Source organism: Rhamphochromis sp. 'chilingali', assembly GCF_963969265.1.
Source record: "Rhamphochromis sp. 'chilingali' genome assembly, chromosome: 11".
Classification (NCBI taxonomy): domain Eukaryota; kingdom Metazoa; phylum Chordata; class Actinopteri; order Cichliformes; family Cichlidae; genus Rhamphochromis; species Rhamphochromis sp. 'chilingali'.
Genome location: NC_137938.1, coordinates 16,115,447 through 16,132,803, shown reverse-complemented (window position 1 = coordinate 16,132,803; position 17,357 = coordinate 16,115,447).

Sequence of the window (17,357 nt, the reverse complement as noted above, 5' to 3'; positions counted from 1 at the left end):
TTAGCATGAGGGTCACAAAGGCCCTTTAGCTAAGCTGCTGTGAGAATTGCTACATTTGGGTGGGTTTTTCCTTTTCTTTTTTTAGTTATTATATTTTTCGTGTGTGTCAGCTTCCTGTTGCTTGGGATAGATCAGCAGTGACACACAACTCAATTGAGAGGTTACTTTGGGGCAGGGCTTGATAAGTAAAACTCTGCTGGGATCCCTTTAGGGCCTTTTAAGGGAGAGAGTGAGAAGCTTCAGAGGGATGTTTCCCCAGTCTGTCGACCTTCCTGTCAAATAGTCAACAGTTTTCCAGAACAGAAGCTGCTGTTCCTTTATGCCTGAATCTCTTGTGTTTTTTGCCTGTCTGTGTTTGTGAAGTAATGAGAGCAGTAAATAGAGAGACAGAAAGGAGAACATTTAAGAGAAAGTATGTTTACAGGAGGCAGGGAGTGCGATTGGATGCTAATATTTACAGCGATACAATGTCATTTGATGTGTTTATTTATGCTGAATGGGATGGATGTTTTGCTTTGTAGAAAATCATTTAGAATGATGTCAGCCTTCATGAACTCTTGGTTGAATTTTTGTGGGTTTGGCAGTCACTTCTGTGAGTAATATTAAAGCTCCACTCACAGTCTGAAAAATAAATGAGATGATTAAGAAACATGAATTCAGTTCAATTATACAGCGCCAAATCACAACAACTATCGCCTGAAGGCACTTTATATTGTAAGGTAGACTACAAACTGTAGGGAACCACAGAGTATTTACACAAACCTCTGGATTGGCTACACTTGAACTGTAAGAGAGAGAGAGAGAGTTTCTGTCTATTAATTTGGGTTTTATCTTGAAATTAACTGGTTTCGGTAATCAGGGTAAACTGTAGCTTTGTTTGCACACTATCTAATCATTTAACTTTTATTACTTGGGAAAGAAGAGGGGAATGTCTGGCAAGGCCAGTGACCGTGTAGCCTTGAAATGTTGCATCTGTTAAAGTTTTTGGGACCTTGAAAGTGTCAGCATTCTGACAGACTGGTCTACCCTTGGCTTCAGCTGCAGGTGCATGATATGCACCTAATTTTCTTTTGCTTGTTCTCCAGTTGCACTCATGACTTGTGATTTTATTTTTATACTGTGTAGTATTAATTCACAAGAAAATGATGGCTAAAGCTATAAAATAAAGGCAGAAATTGCAGTAAACTGGAATTTTTTTTGACATCCTAATCATTCAAGGCTCTACAACCATTAATACATTTAGTGTCTCTCCACCTCTCTATAGTGCATGTTTACGGTCTGGTGCAAAAAATGGTTTAGGTTTCTTATTTTTATTATTTATTTTTATTGTCTTCTTGGGAACTGTATTTAAATAATAAATATATATATATATATATAATTTATGAATATAAACTTTACTATTTCATCCAAATATGATGACTTCTTGAGGACTAACTAGGTCACACAGATCTTTCTTGTGGGTCGGATTGAGGTTCACGTGGTACAGAAGGTCACCTGTTGATCAGGTCGGTGAGTCGACATCTGATACACTCAGGGTTCGATATCCTTGGACAAGATACTGAACCCTGACTGGAGTAACAGCGCTGTATGATTGCGTGTGTGAGATTGGGTTAATGAGAAACTTAGGAAGATACATTTTCAGTGCCCAGCTAGAGTAGAAAAGCACTATATGTTAGTAAATTGCCAATCCATAAAAGTTATGCATTAGTAGAATTCTTTGAACAACAGGTGGGTGGCAGCTAGGATGCTAGTTAGTTTCGTGGTTAATTGTACTAACAACCCAGCCAAGAAGTCAGTTATTCAGTTTTAGTGTGTGAAACTGTAATATTTTATTACTCTGACACTTTATTCTATCCAGGTAAAATCTCTTTGTTAAGAGTGACCTGGCAGCAAAGACAAGGGAAAAAACAGCATCCAAATTGGAGTGAAATTTCATTAACACTATATTCTTAGTCCTTTGAAATTGACTTAAACTCCCTAATTGTAACCTCTTCTGTCAGTTTCACGGAGGTGTTTCTTACTGTGACTGCACCTTGCTACCATCTCATCCAAAATATGGTCACTTCTTGTCTAAAATTCAAATGGCGGCAGCAATAGTGCTAAACCTGACGCTTCAAATGAGACTTTGGACGACCTTTAGCTTCAAAAGTTAAAATGACGCCTCTGGATAAATACGTTACATGCATTTGGTCAAAACCCAGTTAGATTCCACCTTTCAAAGTCATTCTCCTCTTTGAATGTCTGACATGCTGAGTCAGACAGATGTGGATGTGCTCAGTGCTGCGCAGCAGTTCAGTAGACGGATGATTGTGGCTTTTAACTGTCCTGATGATCCTATTTAATCTGACATCTTGTTTGCTTTTAGACGACGTGAGATCTGCTTAAACAGCAGATTGAGTGGCAAATGTCAGCTCACTCTGTCTTCTCATATACTGGAGCTCCAGACCTTTCAGCTCACAGCTTACCAGGGTTGGACGGCTTTACTGCTTCTCTTTTTAAACAAATAAGGAGTCCTGTGGTATTAAAGCATTTATAGCTTCTCCATGATTTTTACAAGGACTTTGAAACACATGGTTTTGCGGCTTGAGAGGGAAAAGTCAGTGTGGAAAACACATTTGTGTGGAAAATAATAACGTTCTAACACCTGGGTTGTGTCTGACACAAAGAGACTTTGTCTCTGCTGCTTTATAATGGACGGCAGGGCTGTGAGGCTTTATTAAGTCCAGTATTAGTTTGGGACTGTAGCTTCAAGGCTCCAATGAGCTGTGAAAAACTTAATGAGGAGAACAAAACATCCTGGAGCACTGTGCTGCAGCTTACCTGACACAGTGTTGTGCAAGCATACCGTGGCTACACCATATTGTACACATAGTATAGATGGAAAAATAGCTTTAAAAGCAGAGCCTCCACTTCCAGAGAGAACAGGGAAAACCATCCCTCCCCCTCATTTCCCAGCCTTCTCTGGAAAAAAGAAAGAATGAAACTGGATTTTTTTTTTTGCATAATTGTGCATTTATGTGACAGATTGCTCTCAAACACAAGTGTTTTAGGAACATTTTTCCCTTTCTTTAAGCATTCACTTGGACCTTGTTGCTAGTTCTGTTATGTGTCTTCATTTTGGATGTTACGATTCAGAGCACAGTTACATATTTCACTTCAGGCCCTGAATCCACCTTGTTACTGCAAACGTAGGCTGAAAGAAAGCAGAGAAAAACAGAACTGAAAGCTGAGAGCACACACAGAAACCAAAGTCCCATCTGTTTCACCGTGGTTGGAGTTAACAGAAATCTCTGTGTCCAGTGTGAAGGAGCACTCTGTTGAGGGAAGACAAGAACTTTTTGATAGCCCAGAGCAATTACGTTCACATTGAACTCTTTCCAGATTTTTTCTGAGTAAGTGGAAAAAACTCCTTTTTTTTGCCAAGCAGACTTCAGGCTTATTATGTTCCAAGTGAGTAATAGTAAAAATAGTCCTTAGCACATGATCTGATACCTGTTAATTCATATTACCAAGTAATGATGCTCGTGAGCAATCATTTGTGAATGTGTATAACTTTCCATCATTTCCTGACACTCAAAGGCAGTGAGTTTATTGCTGGTCAGTGGTATTCAGAGCAACTGGAGCTAGATTGTGTGACAGTCACCAACACAAGCCAGGAATGTCACGGCAGGTCACCCCACACAGCTGACAGTGGGGGGAATGTGTCCCACGTGTGCACACACTGTCATTGCACATTAGGTTTCTCACTGATCTTTCCACATGCACACGCTCTCCCTCTACCACAACGAGTAACTCGTTGCATTTTCCTCTGTTAGCGGTTGACTTAATCTCCTCCTGGTCGAAGACACCAAAGATGGAGGAGTGAAGCTTGTTAGCCTTCCACAGTCAGATTCTGTGAGGCTTTGACAGAATATGCAAAAAAACTACCCTAAATGGCAAACTCGACTCCTCCGTTTCACTGAAAAAGGAGCTACACAGACTGGACTTACGTAAAAGGCACGACTTGCTTCATAGATAAAGATGCTTATCAGATGATAGACTGCTGTAAAACTAAACACGGCCTCTCATGCTTTTGTGTGTCTCCTGCCCGCTGGCTCTCTGAGGGGCGTGTCTGCCCTCCCAGGAAGCACAGGTCAACAGCAACCCTGGAAAAAACTGCCTGTTGTTTGTTTTCTTATCTGAAAGTTCAAATTACTGCCAATTCTGGCCCTCCTGTAGGGCTGTAGCTACACTTTGACACGGCTTAGACGCTCCAGTTGCTCCAGGGCAACTTCGAGCCTGGTGAGGGCTGCGTTTGAAATGTTTGGAAAGTGCATTTGGAATGAGCTCTGTGCGCAATAATTTAGCCTTAGTTAAGTTGTTACAGCTGTTGACATTGTTAAAAGAAGGACTAAAGCCAATTCCATGACCTCCTGCTTACATTATTTATGTTTGGCCTTTACCATCATTCCATGAATTTACAGCTGAAGGCCAAGAGAGATGTGAGAGCACATTAACATAGCCAACTGACATACTGCATATAATGTGCTTAAATTCGTGGTACAGTTGCAGCATTTTAATTCTACTGTCAACTGATAGATCTGATTAATTTCAACTGATTTTGAACTTTACAGTATTACATTTAAAAATTTGTGATAACCTGAATTTCATAGAGGGGGGGCAACTGACATATGAGGGTGTTTTCAACAGGAAGTGCACTTCACATGCAATCAGAACCAGTGTCCTGTATTGCCAAACAGCACAGAAGGACACATAAATCAAGTTTAAGGAAACTGAATTAACATCTGAAACATAGCCAAGGAACAGTCAGAAGCACTACTTTTTTCTCTGGTCATGAGATCTGCTAAGTTATAGTCATGGTAAAAGGTTGTTGGGGGCCCAAACTACAAGGATTCTCTGTGGCTTCCAGTAGGAGGCAGTGGGCTGCTGGCATCGGTCATGGAATAGAGACAGACTCACTGGTGTCAGTTTTAGGAGAGCTGAAAGCGGCTCTGGACGAATCGATTTAAATCTGTCAGACATGCGGCGAAAGTCCCACCATCCATCCTGGGAAAGGAGCATTACGGGCAGTAGCCAGAGAGATGCCTCAAGCAGAAACTCCCTGTCATGTGTGGTGAAGACAGAAAAAGATGATGAGGCACTCTGAGAGTGTGGGAGAGCAGCAGGACAGGAAGGAGAGAGACAAAGTGCTGAAAGACAAATCAGTTTTCACAAGCAGAAATTAAGAGGCAGATAAAGTAGAGGGTAAGGGGAGAGGAGAATTGGATTCTCTCTCCTCTCACTAAGCATCGATCAGTCGTGGTTGGGTTCACGCTTGGCAGCAATTTGTTTAGATGAAGCGGCGTGTAAGGTGGGACCTGTTGTTGCAGCAGGCCTCTGGTTTTAATTTTTGGCCTTTAAAAAGGCTGTTTCTGCCAATTCACCGACATGATGCATGAGCCAATTTATACTCACATTGTTTGGAGAGAAACATATGTGTCACGGTATTAATATCCTAGAGCTAGATATTGTTTCCCCCACTGTTGCTTCTCTGCTTATGTTGGCTGACTGCATCATGGCTTTACAGAGTAAGCACAGCCCCTGGTGGATCATTGTTCTCATAACAACAGACCTGATGATCAAAAAAGCTGACAAATGGACTTTTAAGGAAATCCCCAAGGATTTTAAAAAAAGCTTTGGGTTGACATCAGGAACAGTAGCTGAAATAGCGGAGATTGTATTCCAGAGTGGAGATCAGTGTGTGGATTCCAGGCTTTGGATTAATGTCCTCTGTCTCAATAGCTGATGGGTTCGTTTAAACAAAGCTAAAATGACTGCATCGCTCCAGTGACGCTACTTAGTCCAGTTCCAGCATAGTGAATCTCAGTGGAAGCCAGTGAGTCAGAGCGTGGGTGGGGTGGAGTGGGGGGGCAGGGGGAGACCTTTGGGGACCCATTTTGCTCCATGTCAACCACTTATACTTTTTCATTTAAATGACTCCCTCTTTTCCTCCTTTCTGTAAATAGAATGTGACTCAGAGATAACGTTCTTGTGCTCGCCTCTCCATCAATCATATTTCCAAATCTCAAGAAGGTAGAAAATTATAAAGGGAGCCACCTGCTGCAGCCGAAGGTCCACACGAGAGCTGATCTCTGGTCTTTAGCTGCCTTGTTTTTAAGGTCGTGTTGTCTCAATTCTTAGAATTCCTCAGGAGTCTTGTGTGTAGCAGTATGGTAGGAAAAATCACCCTCCCTGAAGACATTTGCAGGCTGCTTGCTGTTTGCCTGTCAACATTAATGATAAAAAGAAAACCTCCCGTATATGCATTTTCCTGCGTTATATACATAGCCTGTGAAATCACAAAAAAGATGAGATGGTTTTTAATCAAATTAAAATAACAGGAAACTTGTGATAAACTATGGAAAACAAAATCTGCTGAGATCACACTGGCACTGTTGACAGGCTGTGTTTTGTCAGGTTCAGTCCATTGGCTTAACTATTTTATCACAGACAAACACGCGGGCGATCTCTCTTGATGGGGAGCCCGGTCTCCTGCTGACTGCTGCCTTGTGCTCTAAGCCGGTACATTGGGCCGGAGGTCTGAGTGGCTGGGTGACCTCAGACAGTAGGAATGTTTTGTCTGGATTGTCCACAGCAGGGCTACCGGTCTGATGTCGGTGGAGCAGCAGAGCTGAGAGCCAGCGGGACTTTGAAACACTCAAAGGGTGAAAGTATCAAAAATTGTGGTTGGTTAGAGGAGGATTAGATCTGCCTAATTTTCACCAATACTTCTTAGCCAACAGGCTTCAGTTCATCTCAGAATGGTCAAAACATACCTTCTTAGATGAGCCCTGGCTAGATGTTGAACAGGCACTATGCAAGGATCTAGAGATTTCAGACCTACCATTTATTAGCTCAAACATCAAAAGACATGAATGCTTTAAAAGTATCAACATCAGCTTCTCTCTGACAGCATGGTGGGAGTTTCTAAAAATAACGGAGTCTTCATTAATCCCATGCAAACGTACACCTATCTGGAATAACCCTGACATATTACAAAACAATAATATGATTAATTTCCCAGAATGGAGTTGTAAAGGAATTAAATACTTAGAACATATATTAGAGGGAACAGAATTTATTCCATTTGACAGACTAGTTGCACAATATGGGATCAACAAGAAAAGATTTTTAGAATATCAACAAATTAAATCCATAGTAAAAAAGAAATTTAACCTCAGTCAAGTTGAATTACAAACACCACCAAGTGCGGCACATTTCCTTACTCTTAAATCCCCCAAATTATTATCTAAAATGTACGGAACACTTTTTAAATTAGATGAATCAATATCCCTTCCTATTGCAAAGTGGGAAGCAGATTTATCAGTCAGCTTAGACCAAAACTTCTGGTCTCAGGTATGCTTAAAAACCTTTAAATTGATTAAAAATCCCAGTCTGCAATTAATACAATACAAAATACTACATAGAGTGCACTATACAGGTCATCGGATGTTCAAGATGGGCTTTACATCTTCCAACAACTGCTCACACTGTCAGGGCAATACACCAGACAATTACATTCACGCTCTTTGGTTCTGTCCACCAGTGCAGAAGTTTTGGCGCGAGATATGTGAAGACTTATCAAAGTGTCTGAAATGTAACATTCCAACTTCCCCCTTAGTGTGTTTGTTGGGCAGCTTAGATAATGTCACTTCAGAAAAGAATATAGCCCATATGGTTTTCACTGCCCTATGCATAGCCAAGAAAACAGTCCTCATGAACTGGAAAAATAAAAATAATCTTAATTCTAACCAATATAGAAATTATCTATTAGATTACATTAGTCTTGACACAGCCTCTGCCACCACATCAGATCAATTGCTCTGGGCTCCTTTGATCAGCTCCATCACCTAGTGGGGGTGGGGGGTCATAGTTTGGTCCCGCCTTCACTGTTGTGATTGGTGTGGGGGTAGGGACAGGCTTAGGGCATCGGGGGGTTCCCCGGAGGCATCTTCCTTGGGGGGCTCAACCCGGGGTAGCGGTCATGTCCGGTTGGGGGCTCTTTTGGCTCTCGGGTGACTGTTTCCTCGTGGCTGCGTGCAGCGGGGCTAGGGGAGGGTCTGTGCTGACGGACGTGGGTTACTGACCTGGTAGCCTGTCTGCCCCTGGGTGGGTCCGGGATGGGTGTGAGGTTCTGGGGGCGCTCCGTCTCTGGGCTGGGGCCCGGGCCGGGCCTCGGGGCCTTGGGTCTTGTTTTGTGTGTTGCCGGGGTTGTGGGCGGGTGGGTGCATGGGGGCCCATCCCTGGCGCAGGGTGCCGCCGGTGCGTCGAGCCGCCTGGGGGGCTCTTCAACTGGTGGGGGAGATTGTCACACCTTGCAGGAGCTTTCCTCTCCTCAGGAACTCTCTGCAGGAGGGGGAGATACAGGAGAGGTGGAGGAAGATCTCAGCCTGGGCGTCTATTGTCTCATGTAGTCTGGAAGATGAGTGGATGGTGGGGTGGGTGCAGTTTTCTCTGTGGTGGGGTTGGGTGGACTGTCCCGGGCTCTGTGGGGCCGGGGAGCGCTGCTGCGCTGGGCCCCGGTCTGGATGGGCCTGGGCCCCCTTTCCCTGGCGGGTCGCGGAGTATGGGGGTGCCTACTGGGGTCAGCGGGGGAGCTGGCCCCAGGGAGGGGTCACCTGCCCCTCCCTTCCTTCCCTCCCCATCTCCAGTTGCCTCCCTCTTCCCGCTCCACCACAACCACCCACACATGCAGGGCCTTGGAGTAGGGGTATGTCACCAGGGTGCAGAGGAGGCTACCCCCCCCCCCCCCCCCCCCACCCGTCCCCTTCTGGCTGCCTCTGCCTCAATTTTATCCCACAACTTAGACATTCACATTACTCACACTCTCATTACACATACATATAGGATCTTGGGGGTGGGCACGATACACGGAGTCCAAATTACCATCAGGGTGTACACCTCACCCCTGGCGTCGTTGCCCACCTCTCAATTTTGAATACACGTAGACATTGAGGGCTAGCAGGAGGGACCATGCGCTTACCTGCTGCTCTCTGGCAGGTAGCTCCATGCCCTCCTGGGTTTTAATTGCACCTTAGAACACACATGCATCAACACTACAATGAGCGGGTGGAGGGAGGTTTGGAGTCTTCTCTCACCCCCGTTCTCTGCGGCCTGCTGGAGCGGGGGGGCTAGGAGGAGTTGGCCGTCCGACTGCGGTCTGGAGTGTGGGGACTCCCTGCTGCTGCGGAGTCGGGGCGGTCTGCCTCTCCCCACCGCAGGGAAAAGGGTAACACCACCTGGGTCTGGGTGCAGTTCCCCCCTCCAGGGGCAAGGGTACCTAGACCCGGTTTGTAGAGTACGCTTGGGGAGTGTGATCGTGTGTACAGCGTCTCTTTATGTCTGTCTCCACGTTGGTTGAGTGTGGAGTAAGTGCATATGAGAGCATGAGGGTGGGAATGGATGTTTGTGTCTGTGTGTGCCTGTATGTCTGTGTCTATATGTCAGGTTGGGTATCAGACGCCACCTCTCTGGGGACATCTCAGGCCCTCCAAGGTTTGGAGGCCTATCTCCACCCACCACCACTTCCCCTGCCAGTGGCGGACTCCCTCAGGTGTCGGTGCGTTGGTGGTTCTTTGTGTCTGGGGGTGGGCGTCCGGGTACACACCGGCTCACTCCTTGGCGGCCGCTTATTGGGGCCTGGAGCCTGGGGCTCGCTCGGGCCACTTTGGAGGTGGGGTGCCCCCGGCCTCTCGGCCTGGGGCTCGGTCACTCAGGCACAGCTGGCTGCCGGCGGAGCTCATGGGCGCGTCACTGCAACTCCCCCTGGCTTCTGCTCCGCGGCTGCTGAGTGAGCCCTCATCTGGGACTCTCCTCAGCTCTTTCTGGGACAGTGGCGCGGCTGCCCCTCTGTTGGTCTTCCTTGGTCTCTTGTGTTCTGGGGGCCTCTGGATGTCTGGAGTTTTGATCTCCTCCATACCTGCTTCATACCCTGGAGGACGGGGCTGTGGCCCCCCCACACTCCCTAGCAGATCGTTACATGGAGAAACCTTTGGAATGCAAGCATGCTGATCCACACAGGTATGCACACGGGTGTACACACGGGTATTCACAGACGCGGACTACAGCTTTCTTTGCTGCTGCCTCAAAGCACATTGTGCGCTGTCTATCTTGCGTGCTGCACAATATCGTTTATTATTTAGTATCTACTGATATCTACTGCTAGCTAGTTTATTGTGATGGTGCCATTTTTTTTATTATGTTGCTCTTTGTTGTTTGCTTTCTCTTCTGTTTTTTTTCTCCATACAGGTGACCCAGGTGTTTTTTTTTTTTTTTTTTTTTTTTTTTTTTCTTCCTTCCCCCCCTTCTCATCGTCTCTTCTCCCCTTTGGTTTTCTTTCTCTCCCTCTCTTTCTTTCATTCTTTCTCCCTGTCCTATCCCCCAGTCATGTCTGTCCCGTTTGTAGCAACTGAAAATAAAATAAATTCATAATTATAATAAAGGTCAATCAAATGGACCAATATGGCAAGGCCATGATGATCCACTTGGTAAAATAAATCCGCTTGGCATCTTTCTTGGCCTTAACACAACAATTCTGATGGCTAAAGATCCAAACGGGACACAAAAAAAGAAAAAAAAATTGTGGTTGGTAAAGTTGTATGGAACAATAAGAGGCCACATAGGAAATAAACAAACTATCAAAGTGGTATCACTGAAAAACAGCTGTCCACGTGCTGCTTTGTAGCCACACAGTTGCACCTAATTTTGTTGCTGAGAAACAAGTGTTTGCTTAACCTGATCAGCAATGAAATTTCAACTGCATCACTACAGGGGAGGCAAAGCTGTCTGTTGTGTTTTTGTAGCTTATTGCTCATGGAGCAAGCACAAAAGTCTTTACCTATAGTAAACATTTATGTAGCACAATCAAATGTAATCCTATTGGTTCAGAGGAAATATTTTCCATTAGTGATCATTCGAGGTGACTTTGGTCTATATGAGATTTTCAGGATACTGAAAACATTAAATGTATAGCAGAAATGCCATGGCAGAAAAAAGTAATATTTATGAGGTCTTTGGACAGGATCATCTTTATCATCTTCATGAGAACTTTTATGACCTCAGAAATGAAAATATTTTGAAAGCTCGGGGTTATGAATGTTTTCAGAAATAGCAGAAGCCACTGAAGCTAATTTTTCAAAGGATGTAAAATTGAAAAAAAAAAAAACCAACCAACAACATAAAAATGAACATTTCAGTCCTGAAAGCTTCTTTTGGCTGTTCCCTTATTTACAAGAACATTTGATTTGGCAGATTGCCCTTCCTAATAGAGCACACAAGGAATTTCAGTATATATAAAGGTAGATAATGCCCTATCATTTATGTGACTTTGGGGCCAGAGTTGTTTGTCTTACAGCATCATCTGTGGCAAAGTAACTTTGGCTGTAGTTGTAGTTTGAGACAAATATGTCGTGTGATGCCTGGTCCAGCAGCAGAGGTGATCCAGCGTAACACCAACGACTTGCCTTCCATGACATCTATCACAAGATCCATTTGAAGGCAGCTTTACACAGCTTTTTATGACCACAATGGCCAGTCTGTGTGTGTCTGTGTGATGTGATATGATTTATTGTTTGACCAGTCTCAGAGTGTCAGCAGTTACTTGACCAAAAGCTATTTAAAAGCAACTGTATTGTATTACTATTACTGTGGTCTTAAGTAGTTCTTTAAATCGTTGTCTCCAGCTCTTCTGAAAAAGGAAAGGTTTAAAGGCAGCGGAAGTAATCTGGAAGGCATGCATTGCAATGATAAACTCATCACAGATGGACAGATAAAGCCAACAAGTGACTGTGACTGTTAGCGAAAGGTCAAGAGAAATTTCCCTTACCAGGCCTTGACAAATAAATCTTAGCAATTTACAGGCTGTCCTGTGGCTAATAAATGCTCGTGTAGCTTGGCAGGATACTTCTAAAGCCAGAGCAGCACAAACTGAACAGGAGTTCTGCCTAGACATTACAAAAGCCCTGCTCCTCATAACTCTCATTCCTTTTCGAAACGAGTTATGAAACACTGCTAGGGGCTGAGAGATTCATCCCTGTGTAACCTTGAAAAGCTGAAGAGTGTGCGTTTGACATTGTAGCCTGTATTTGTTCTAGTTTGTAACCGCATGAGCAGCTGCAGGCCTTTTTTCTTTTTTTACATTTCTCTAAAATATTTGAAAATATAACATAGGAAACTGCACTGATCCAAATGCCAGGAACTAAATACTTAACAGGATTTTAAGATGCTTGAACCTCTGAACAGTATGTGTTTTATGCTTTTATGTATTGTATTTAGTTAAAGTTCAAAGCAGGTATTTCTTAGACAACAGCCTTAGACAATGTTTTCTAGATTTAATATAACAAAATCTTCAACCTGACTACAAACCTCTGGCTCATTTTTAATCATACTGGTAACACACAAACACTTTTTGCTCATTTTCTGGTTTATTTTCTGAACTTAATCAAGATTATGTTCTGACTTAAAATATTGTAGCTAAGCTTAAATGCAGGCAGCATGGCGTGGAGGTGTAGACATTAGTCTAAGAAATATGCTTTCTCTTAGAATTTTAGGACAAATGTGTAGTTACTGCTAGTAGTTAGCTTACTTTGATTAGATGTGGATCTGACATCTTCACAGTGATGGTGAGGTTTCAAACTAAGAAAAGAACTTCATGTATTCTCATCTGTCTAGAAATACAACATATTTTGATTCTGGCTAGCACGTCCTTTTTTTTTTTGCTCCTACTTGTACTAAGCTAACTATCCTGATGTTGTGTCTGTCACCAAGAGTTTGCCAAAACTATGAAGCCGAGTATTATGAAACTTATTGGAGGAAGAACCTATAAAATGTTGGTGTGAATACCAATCACCTCTTGTACTCTTACTCTTACTCTTAGAGTATCTTCGTTCCTTTCGTATTGTCACAATGTGTGCAATATTTATGTTTAACTTTAATGTTACTTGTTTTAAAAACTAAAGGTTTCATAACTGTAACAAATAACTCTTTCGCAGCTTATTTGAGTGCAGCTGTGGATTAATTTAATCCATATTAACTTTGACATGGTTGCCCATTGCAACTAGTGCAAAAACAGGCTGCACTGATGAGCTGGGTCATGCTCATCGGTGCAGCCTGACTCAGTCTGACTAGGACGTATTGACTGTTTGCTGTTTATAAATTAGACTGCAAACCTCTCTGTGGATAATTGCAGTGACTCTGAGCTGGACCTCCAGCCAGGTGACCAGTGCAATCACCTTCTTGTGCCCTGGAAGTTGGAGGTATTGCACATTTGACCTCTTGCTGATCAGCTGATCACAGCAACTACTTGCAGTCAGTCACCAAATGTAAAAAAACAACAAAACAAAATCCCTGTTAATCTCATTGACAGAAGCATAGCAAAGCATATACTGTGCCTTTCTGTGTGGAGTTTCCCTGGTCTTCGTCAGAACCCCATCAAGGATCTACTGCACCTTTCATTGTGTCAGCTGGAATATATTCTAGCCCACCCACAACCATAAGTTGTATAAGTGGTTAAGAAAAAAGATGAATAGGTGGAAAGCTGATTGGTGTATTAGTATGTATACCTAGAAGTATAGGGTCTTCTGTTTAAAGGTCCTTGTAAACATCCTTCAGTTGCAATGCCTGGCTTTTCTTAAGGGAACATGTCATAGTCACAAGTGATGGGAGTGGAAAGAGTTTGATGGGCACAGATCCAGAGCGCTACTGATGTCAGCCAAAGCAAGCAGTCAAACACTTTATACGCAAGAAACACTCAGCTGTGCCCTTCTGTAAATTCACAAAACATGCTTGCATGGGTCTTTTTTCTTGTAAGACAAGTATGGAAACAAATTCTCTAGAAGTACTCCGAAATCTCCTTCAACTGCTTCCAAGAGCTGCACACTCTTGAACACACTCTGAAAAAACACACACACTCGAATATACACAGATGATTGAATTCTCCTTGACAGTAAAGAACAGCAAGACTCCCATTTCCCCTGCTGCCAAAAATGTGTCAGTCATTTCCTCCAGACGTCCTTTATTATGTGCAAGAGGCCATACAAGAGCTGAATCAAATAATAGCACTGCAACAAGGCCACCCACTGTCTGAGCGGAGATGGAGGCTAACTGATTACTAGTGGGTGGATTGATTTGCCATCATTTATTTTGTTTAATTTCTCTTTGGTAAATGCCAGTCCATTTCCTGTGGCTTTTACCACAGCCTGTTCTACTGGGTATCGGCAGGGCTTCTTTAGTAGTTGATGTTTAAGCTTATGACAGAAGTCAATGCGGTTTATTGACTAAGGATTGCTATTGATTTAGTCGCATGAGGCACTGATTATGTAGTGACTTAGCCAAGTTAGTCTCTCATCAGTTTCATTCTGATATTAAAGCTTTTCAGCAGATTTTAGGAAGTTATTAATACTGTGAGTTCATTATGTTTGGGGAAGTAGATGTTTGATTTGGGACATAGCACTGGGAGTGTCTTTTGCTTTTTGTTTTCCTCAATTTGGCAGACTAGCAGCTGTTATTTTTTGCTTGTGCTGTGTCTCTGTTGCTTGTGCCCACTGAAGGAGAAAACACAGGTTTATTGCATTTTTAGAGTGCCTGCAGATATGAAATAGCACATCCAGTAATCATTCCTCTTCCTGTGGTGCAAGCTTTAGCATGCTGGGCAAACAACTTCAGTTTACATGGATAAGGTAGCCAGGATTTGTATTTGTTTTTTATAAATTGGGCAGTTTTGAAAGCACTTCAGCTATTTCATTTTTTTCCTAGCCTAGCTTGTCATACTGGGAGGGCTCTGTTTTTTTTCTTACTTTACAAATTAGATTAGAGTTTTAATGTACTTAGCTAATCAAATACATTTTCTTTAAGGTAAACAGGTATGAAAGAGCAAATTTTGCTAATGGGGACCTACACTCAGGGTACGTGAAAGTCTTTACCCTAGCACAGGGCTCAGCAACCTTTAACACCCAAAGAGCCATTTGGACCTGGTTTCCACGCAAAAGAAAACTCTGGGAGCCGCAAATACTTTTTGACATCTAAAATGAAGATAACACTGTATACGTTGTTTTTTGCCTTTATGCTTTGTGTGAACAACTAAGGTGTGTTGCTTATGAAATCCATGAAGTGCTACAGAGAAAATTACATTTTATTTATGTAATTAACACATTTTGAACTCTTAAAGAAATATAACAAAAGGAACTAAAATGATCCATGTAGCAAACAAAAACTGCTGTGAGCCGCCACCCTTATATCGCCTTTGGGCTTTTTGGAGCCTTGACCTGGCTTTTAAAAATAATTGGAAAAAAGCACTATGCTGCTAAAAAGAAAAAAATATTTACAAAATTCTGCCTAAATATGTATTTTACCTGGTTAATGTGTGTGGCGGGGCGTGGCCTGCAGTGCTGCTGCAGGTGAGGCGGACGTACCTGAGCGCACCCGCAATCACGCCTCGTCGCCTTAACGTCTGTGCCATCTATGCTGTTGTGTTGGTGTGTGTCGGGCTGTGAGCTGAAAAGCTACAGCCGGCTGTATGCGTACAGCAACTGTGTGTGAAAAGTGGTAGATGCTGAAAAGCATGTTCATGGAAACATCGTCGGGTCTGCCGTGATATGTTTACAATGGGACTTCTGCTCCTGAACCTCTGCGCACAGCGTCTGCAAATCGGGGCTGTACGGAGTCACTTTCATCTTTACGCAGGACTGTAAGCTGTCATCTGTGAGGCGTGAGCGGTGTTTGTTTTTAACATAGTTCACGGTGGAGAATAGCTGCTGACATAATGTGGATCCGAAGTGCCATAATTGGCCTACTTGGGGTTGAAAGTCTCGATATATGCATGGCGTTTCGGCGGGTATACCGGCTTCCGCGAGTGTGACGCTTATTTTGAGTGATGAAAAAAATTATAGAATATATTTTTTTTTGTATTTCAATATCACAATAATCTTCCAATTTAGAACTACAAGTTAAAAAAGAACTAATATAAATAAAATACACTTCAGCTAAATACTTCTAATTTATTTTCACAAACCAATAAGGACTAAAGAGCTGCATGTGGCTCCGGAGCCGCAGGTTGCCGACCCCTGCCCTAGAAGGAGTTTTTCAGAAGACCGTATAAAAGATGGACGTAGTTACCACAATTTCACCCATTGGTTTTAGGAGCTTCGGTGTTTTAGTTGCTGTCAAGTCAGTTTTTTGGAGCCGGAAATATCTGGACAAGAGGGTGGAGTGCAAAGTTATCCGCTAACGCTAGCTAGCTTAGTTAGCAGCTACATCCACAAACTGTAAAGGTGCCACGGACACACATGTCTGCTGGCTGGGGCTAAGAAACAAAATAAAATATTAAAATTTCCCTCACAAACTTCTTGGATGACCATCTTTACAGTAATTGCTATATATAGGTTTGCATGTATACATACTTCATCTCCTCCTTAAAGGGTTGGACAATCTAAATGAAACTTTGCATGAACATATCACACATTTAACTATTATTGGTTAAATAATACGATTTTACAAAAGATTTATTAGAAATCCAAATTCCCATGATATGCGTTAATCCAGATCATAAAAGGTATAAAAAAAACTTTCGATAGGGACCAAAACTGTTTGGGTTTTTTTGGTTTTTTTGTACCAGCGTCTAAAATATGCTTTTTCATCTTTTTTTATGCTGTGAAGCTTAACATGGGAGTGGGTGGGGATTGACTCTCCTTTGAAGCCAGCCTTTTGTGGCCCCTGCAGTCTGTTAGCGTTTCCTGCAATGGCCTCATTTTATTTTAGCTCCGGAAATTGTTCCTTAATAAACAATAACAACTATTTTCTAACATGACTGTTTTTGACTGCCCCCTGGTGATTAAAAAAGAAGAAGTTTACTCACAGTCACAGTAATTTTAGTAGTTTTTGGTGACTTAAAATTCCAGATTTATGTTTCTTTGTTCTGCTAAAATTACACAACTTGTAAAATACTTTCCCATCTATTTCAGAAGAATATCCCTTTGTACTCCAGCTACAGTGTGTTGCTGGAGCGTTACGCTCACAGAAAAACCCTTGTTTTCATACAGCTGCTACATGTGCAATTAGTACAAAGCTAGTTTGTTTAGGATTTAGAGCAAGAGCTATTTTATCCTCTTATGTATTTGTGGATGCTCTGAGTGAGCACTGGCTAAACTTGGGAATTACTACAGGGATCTGGGGGTGGTGCTGGGATTCTGTGTCACTACATGGGCATGCACACGCATATACATGTTAAACGTTCACTTGCTTCTACTCCTGCTCTCTTGTCTGTATCATCTGTACAAACTACTTCCTAATGTCAATCTTTTGGAGCAGGCTGATTGATAGATACT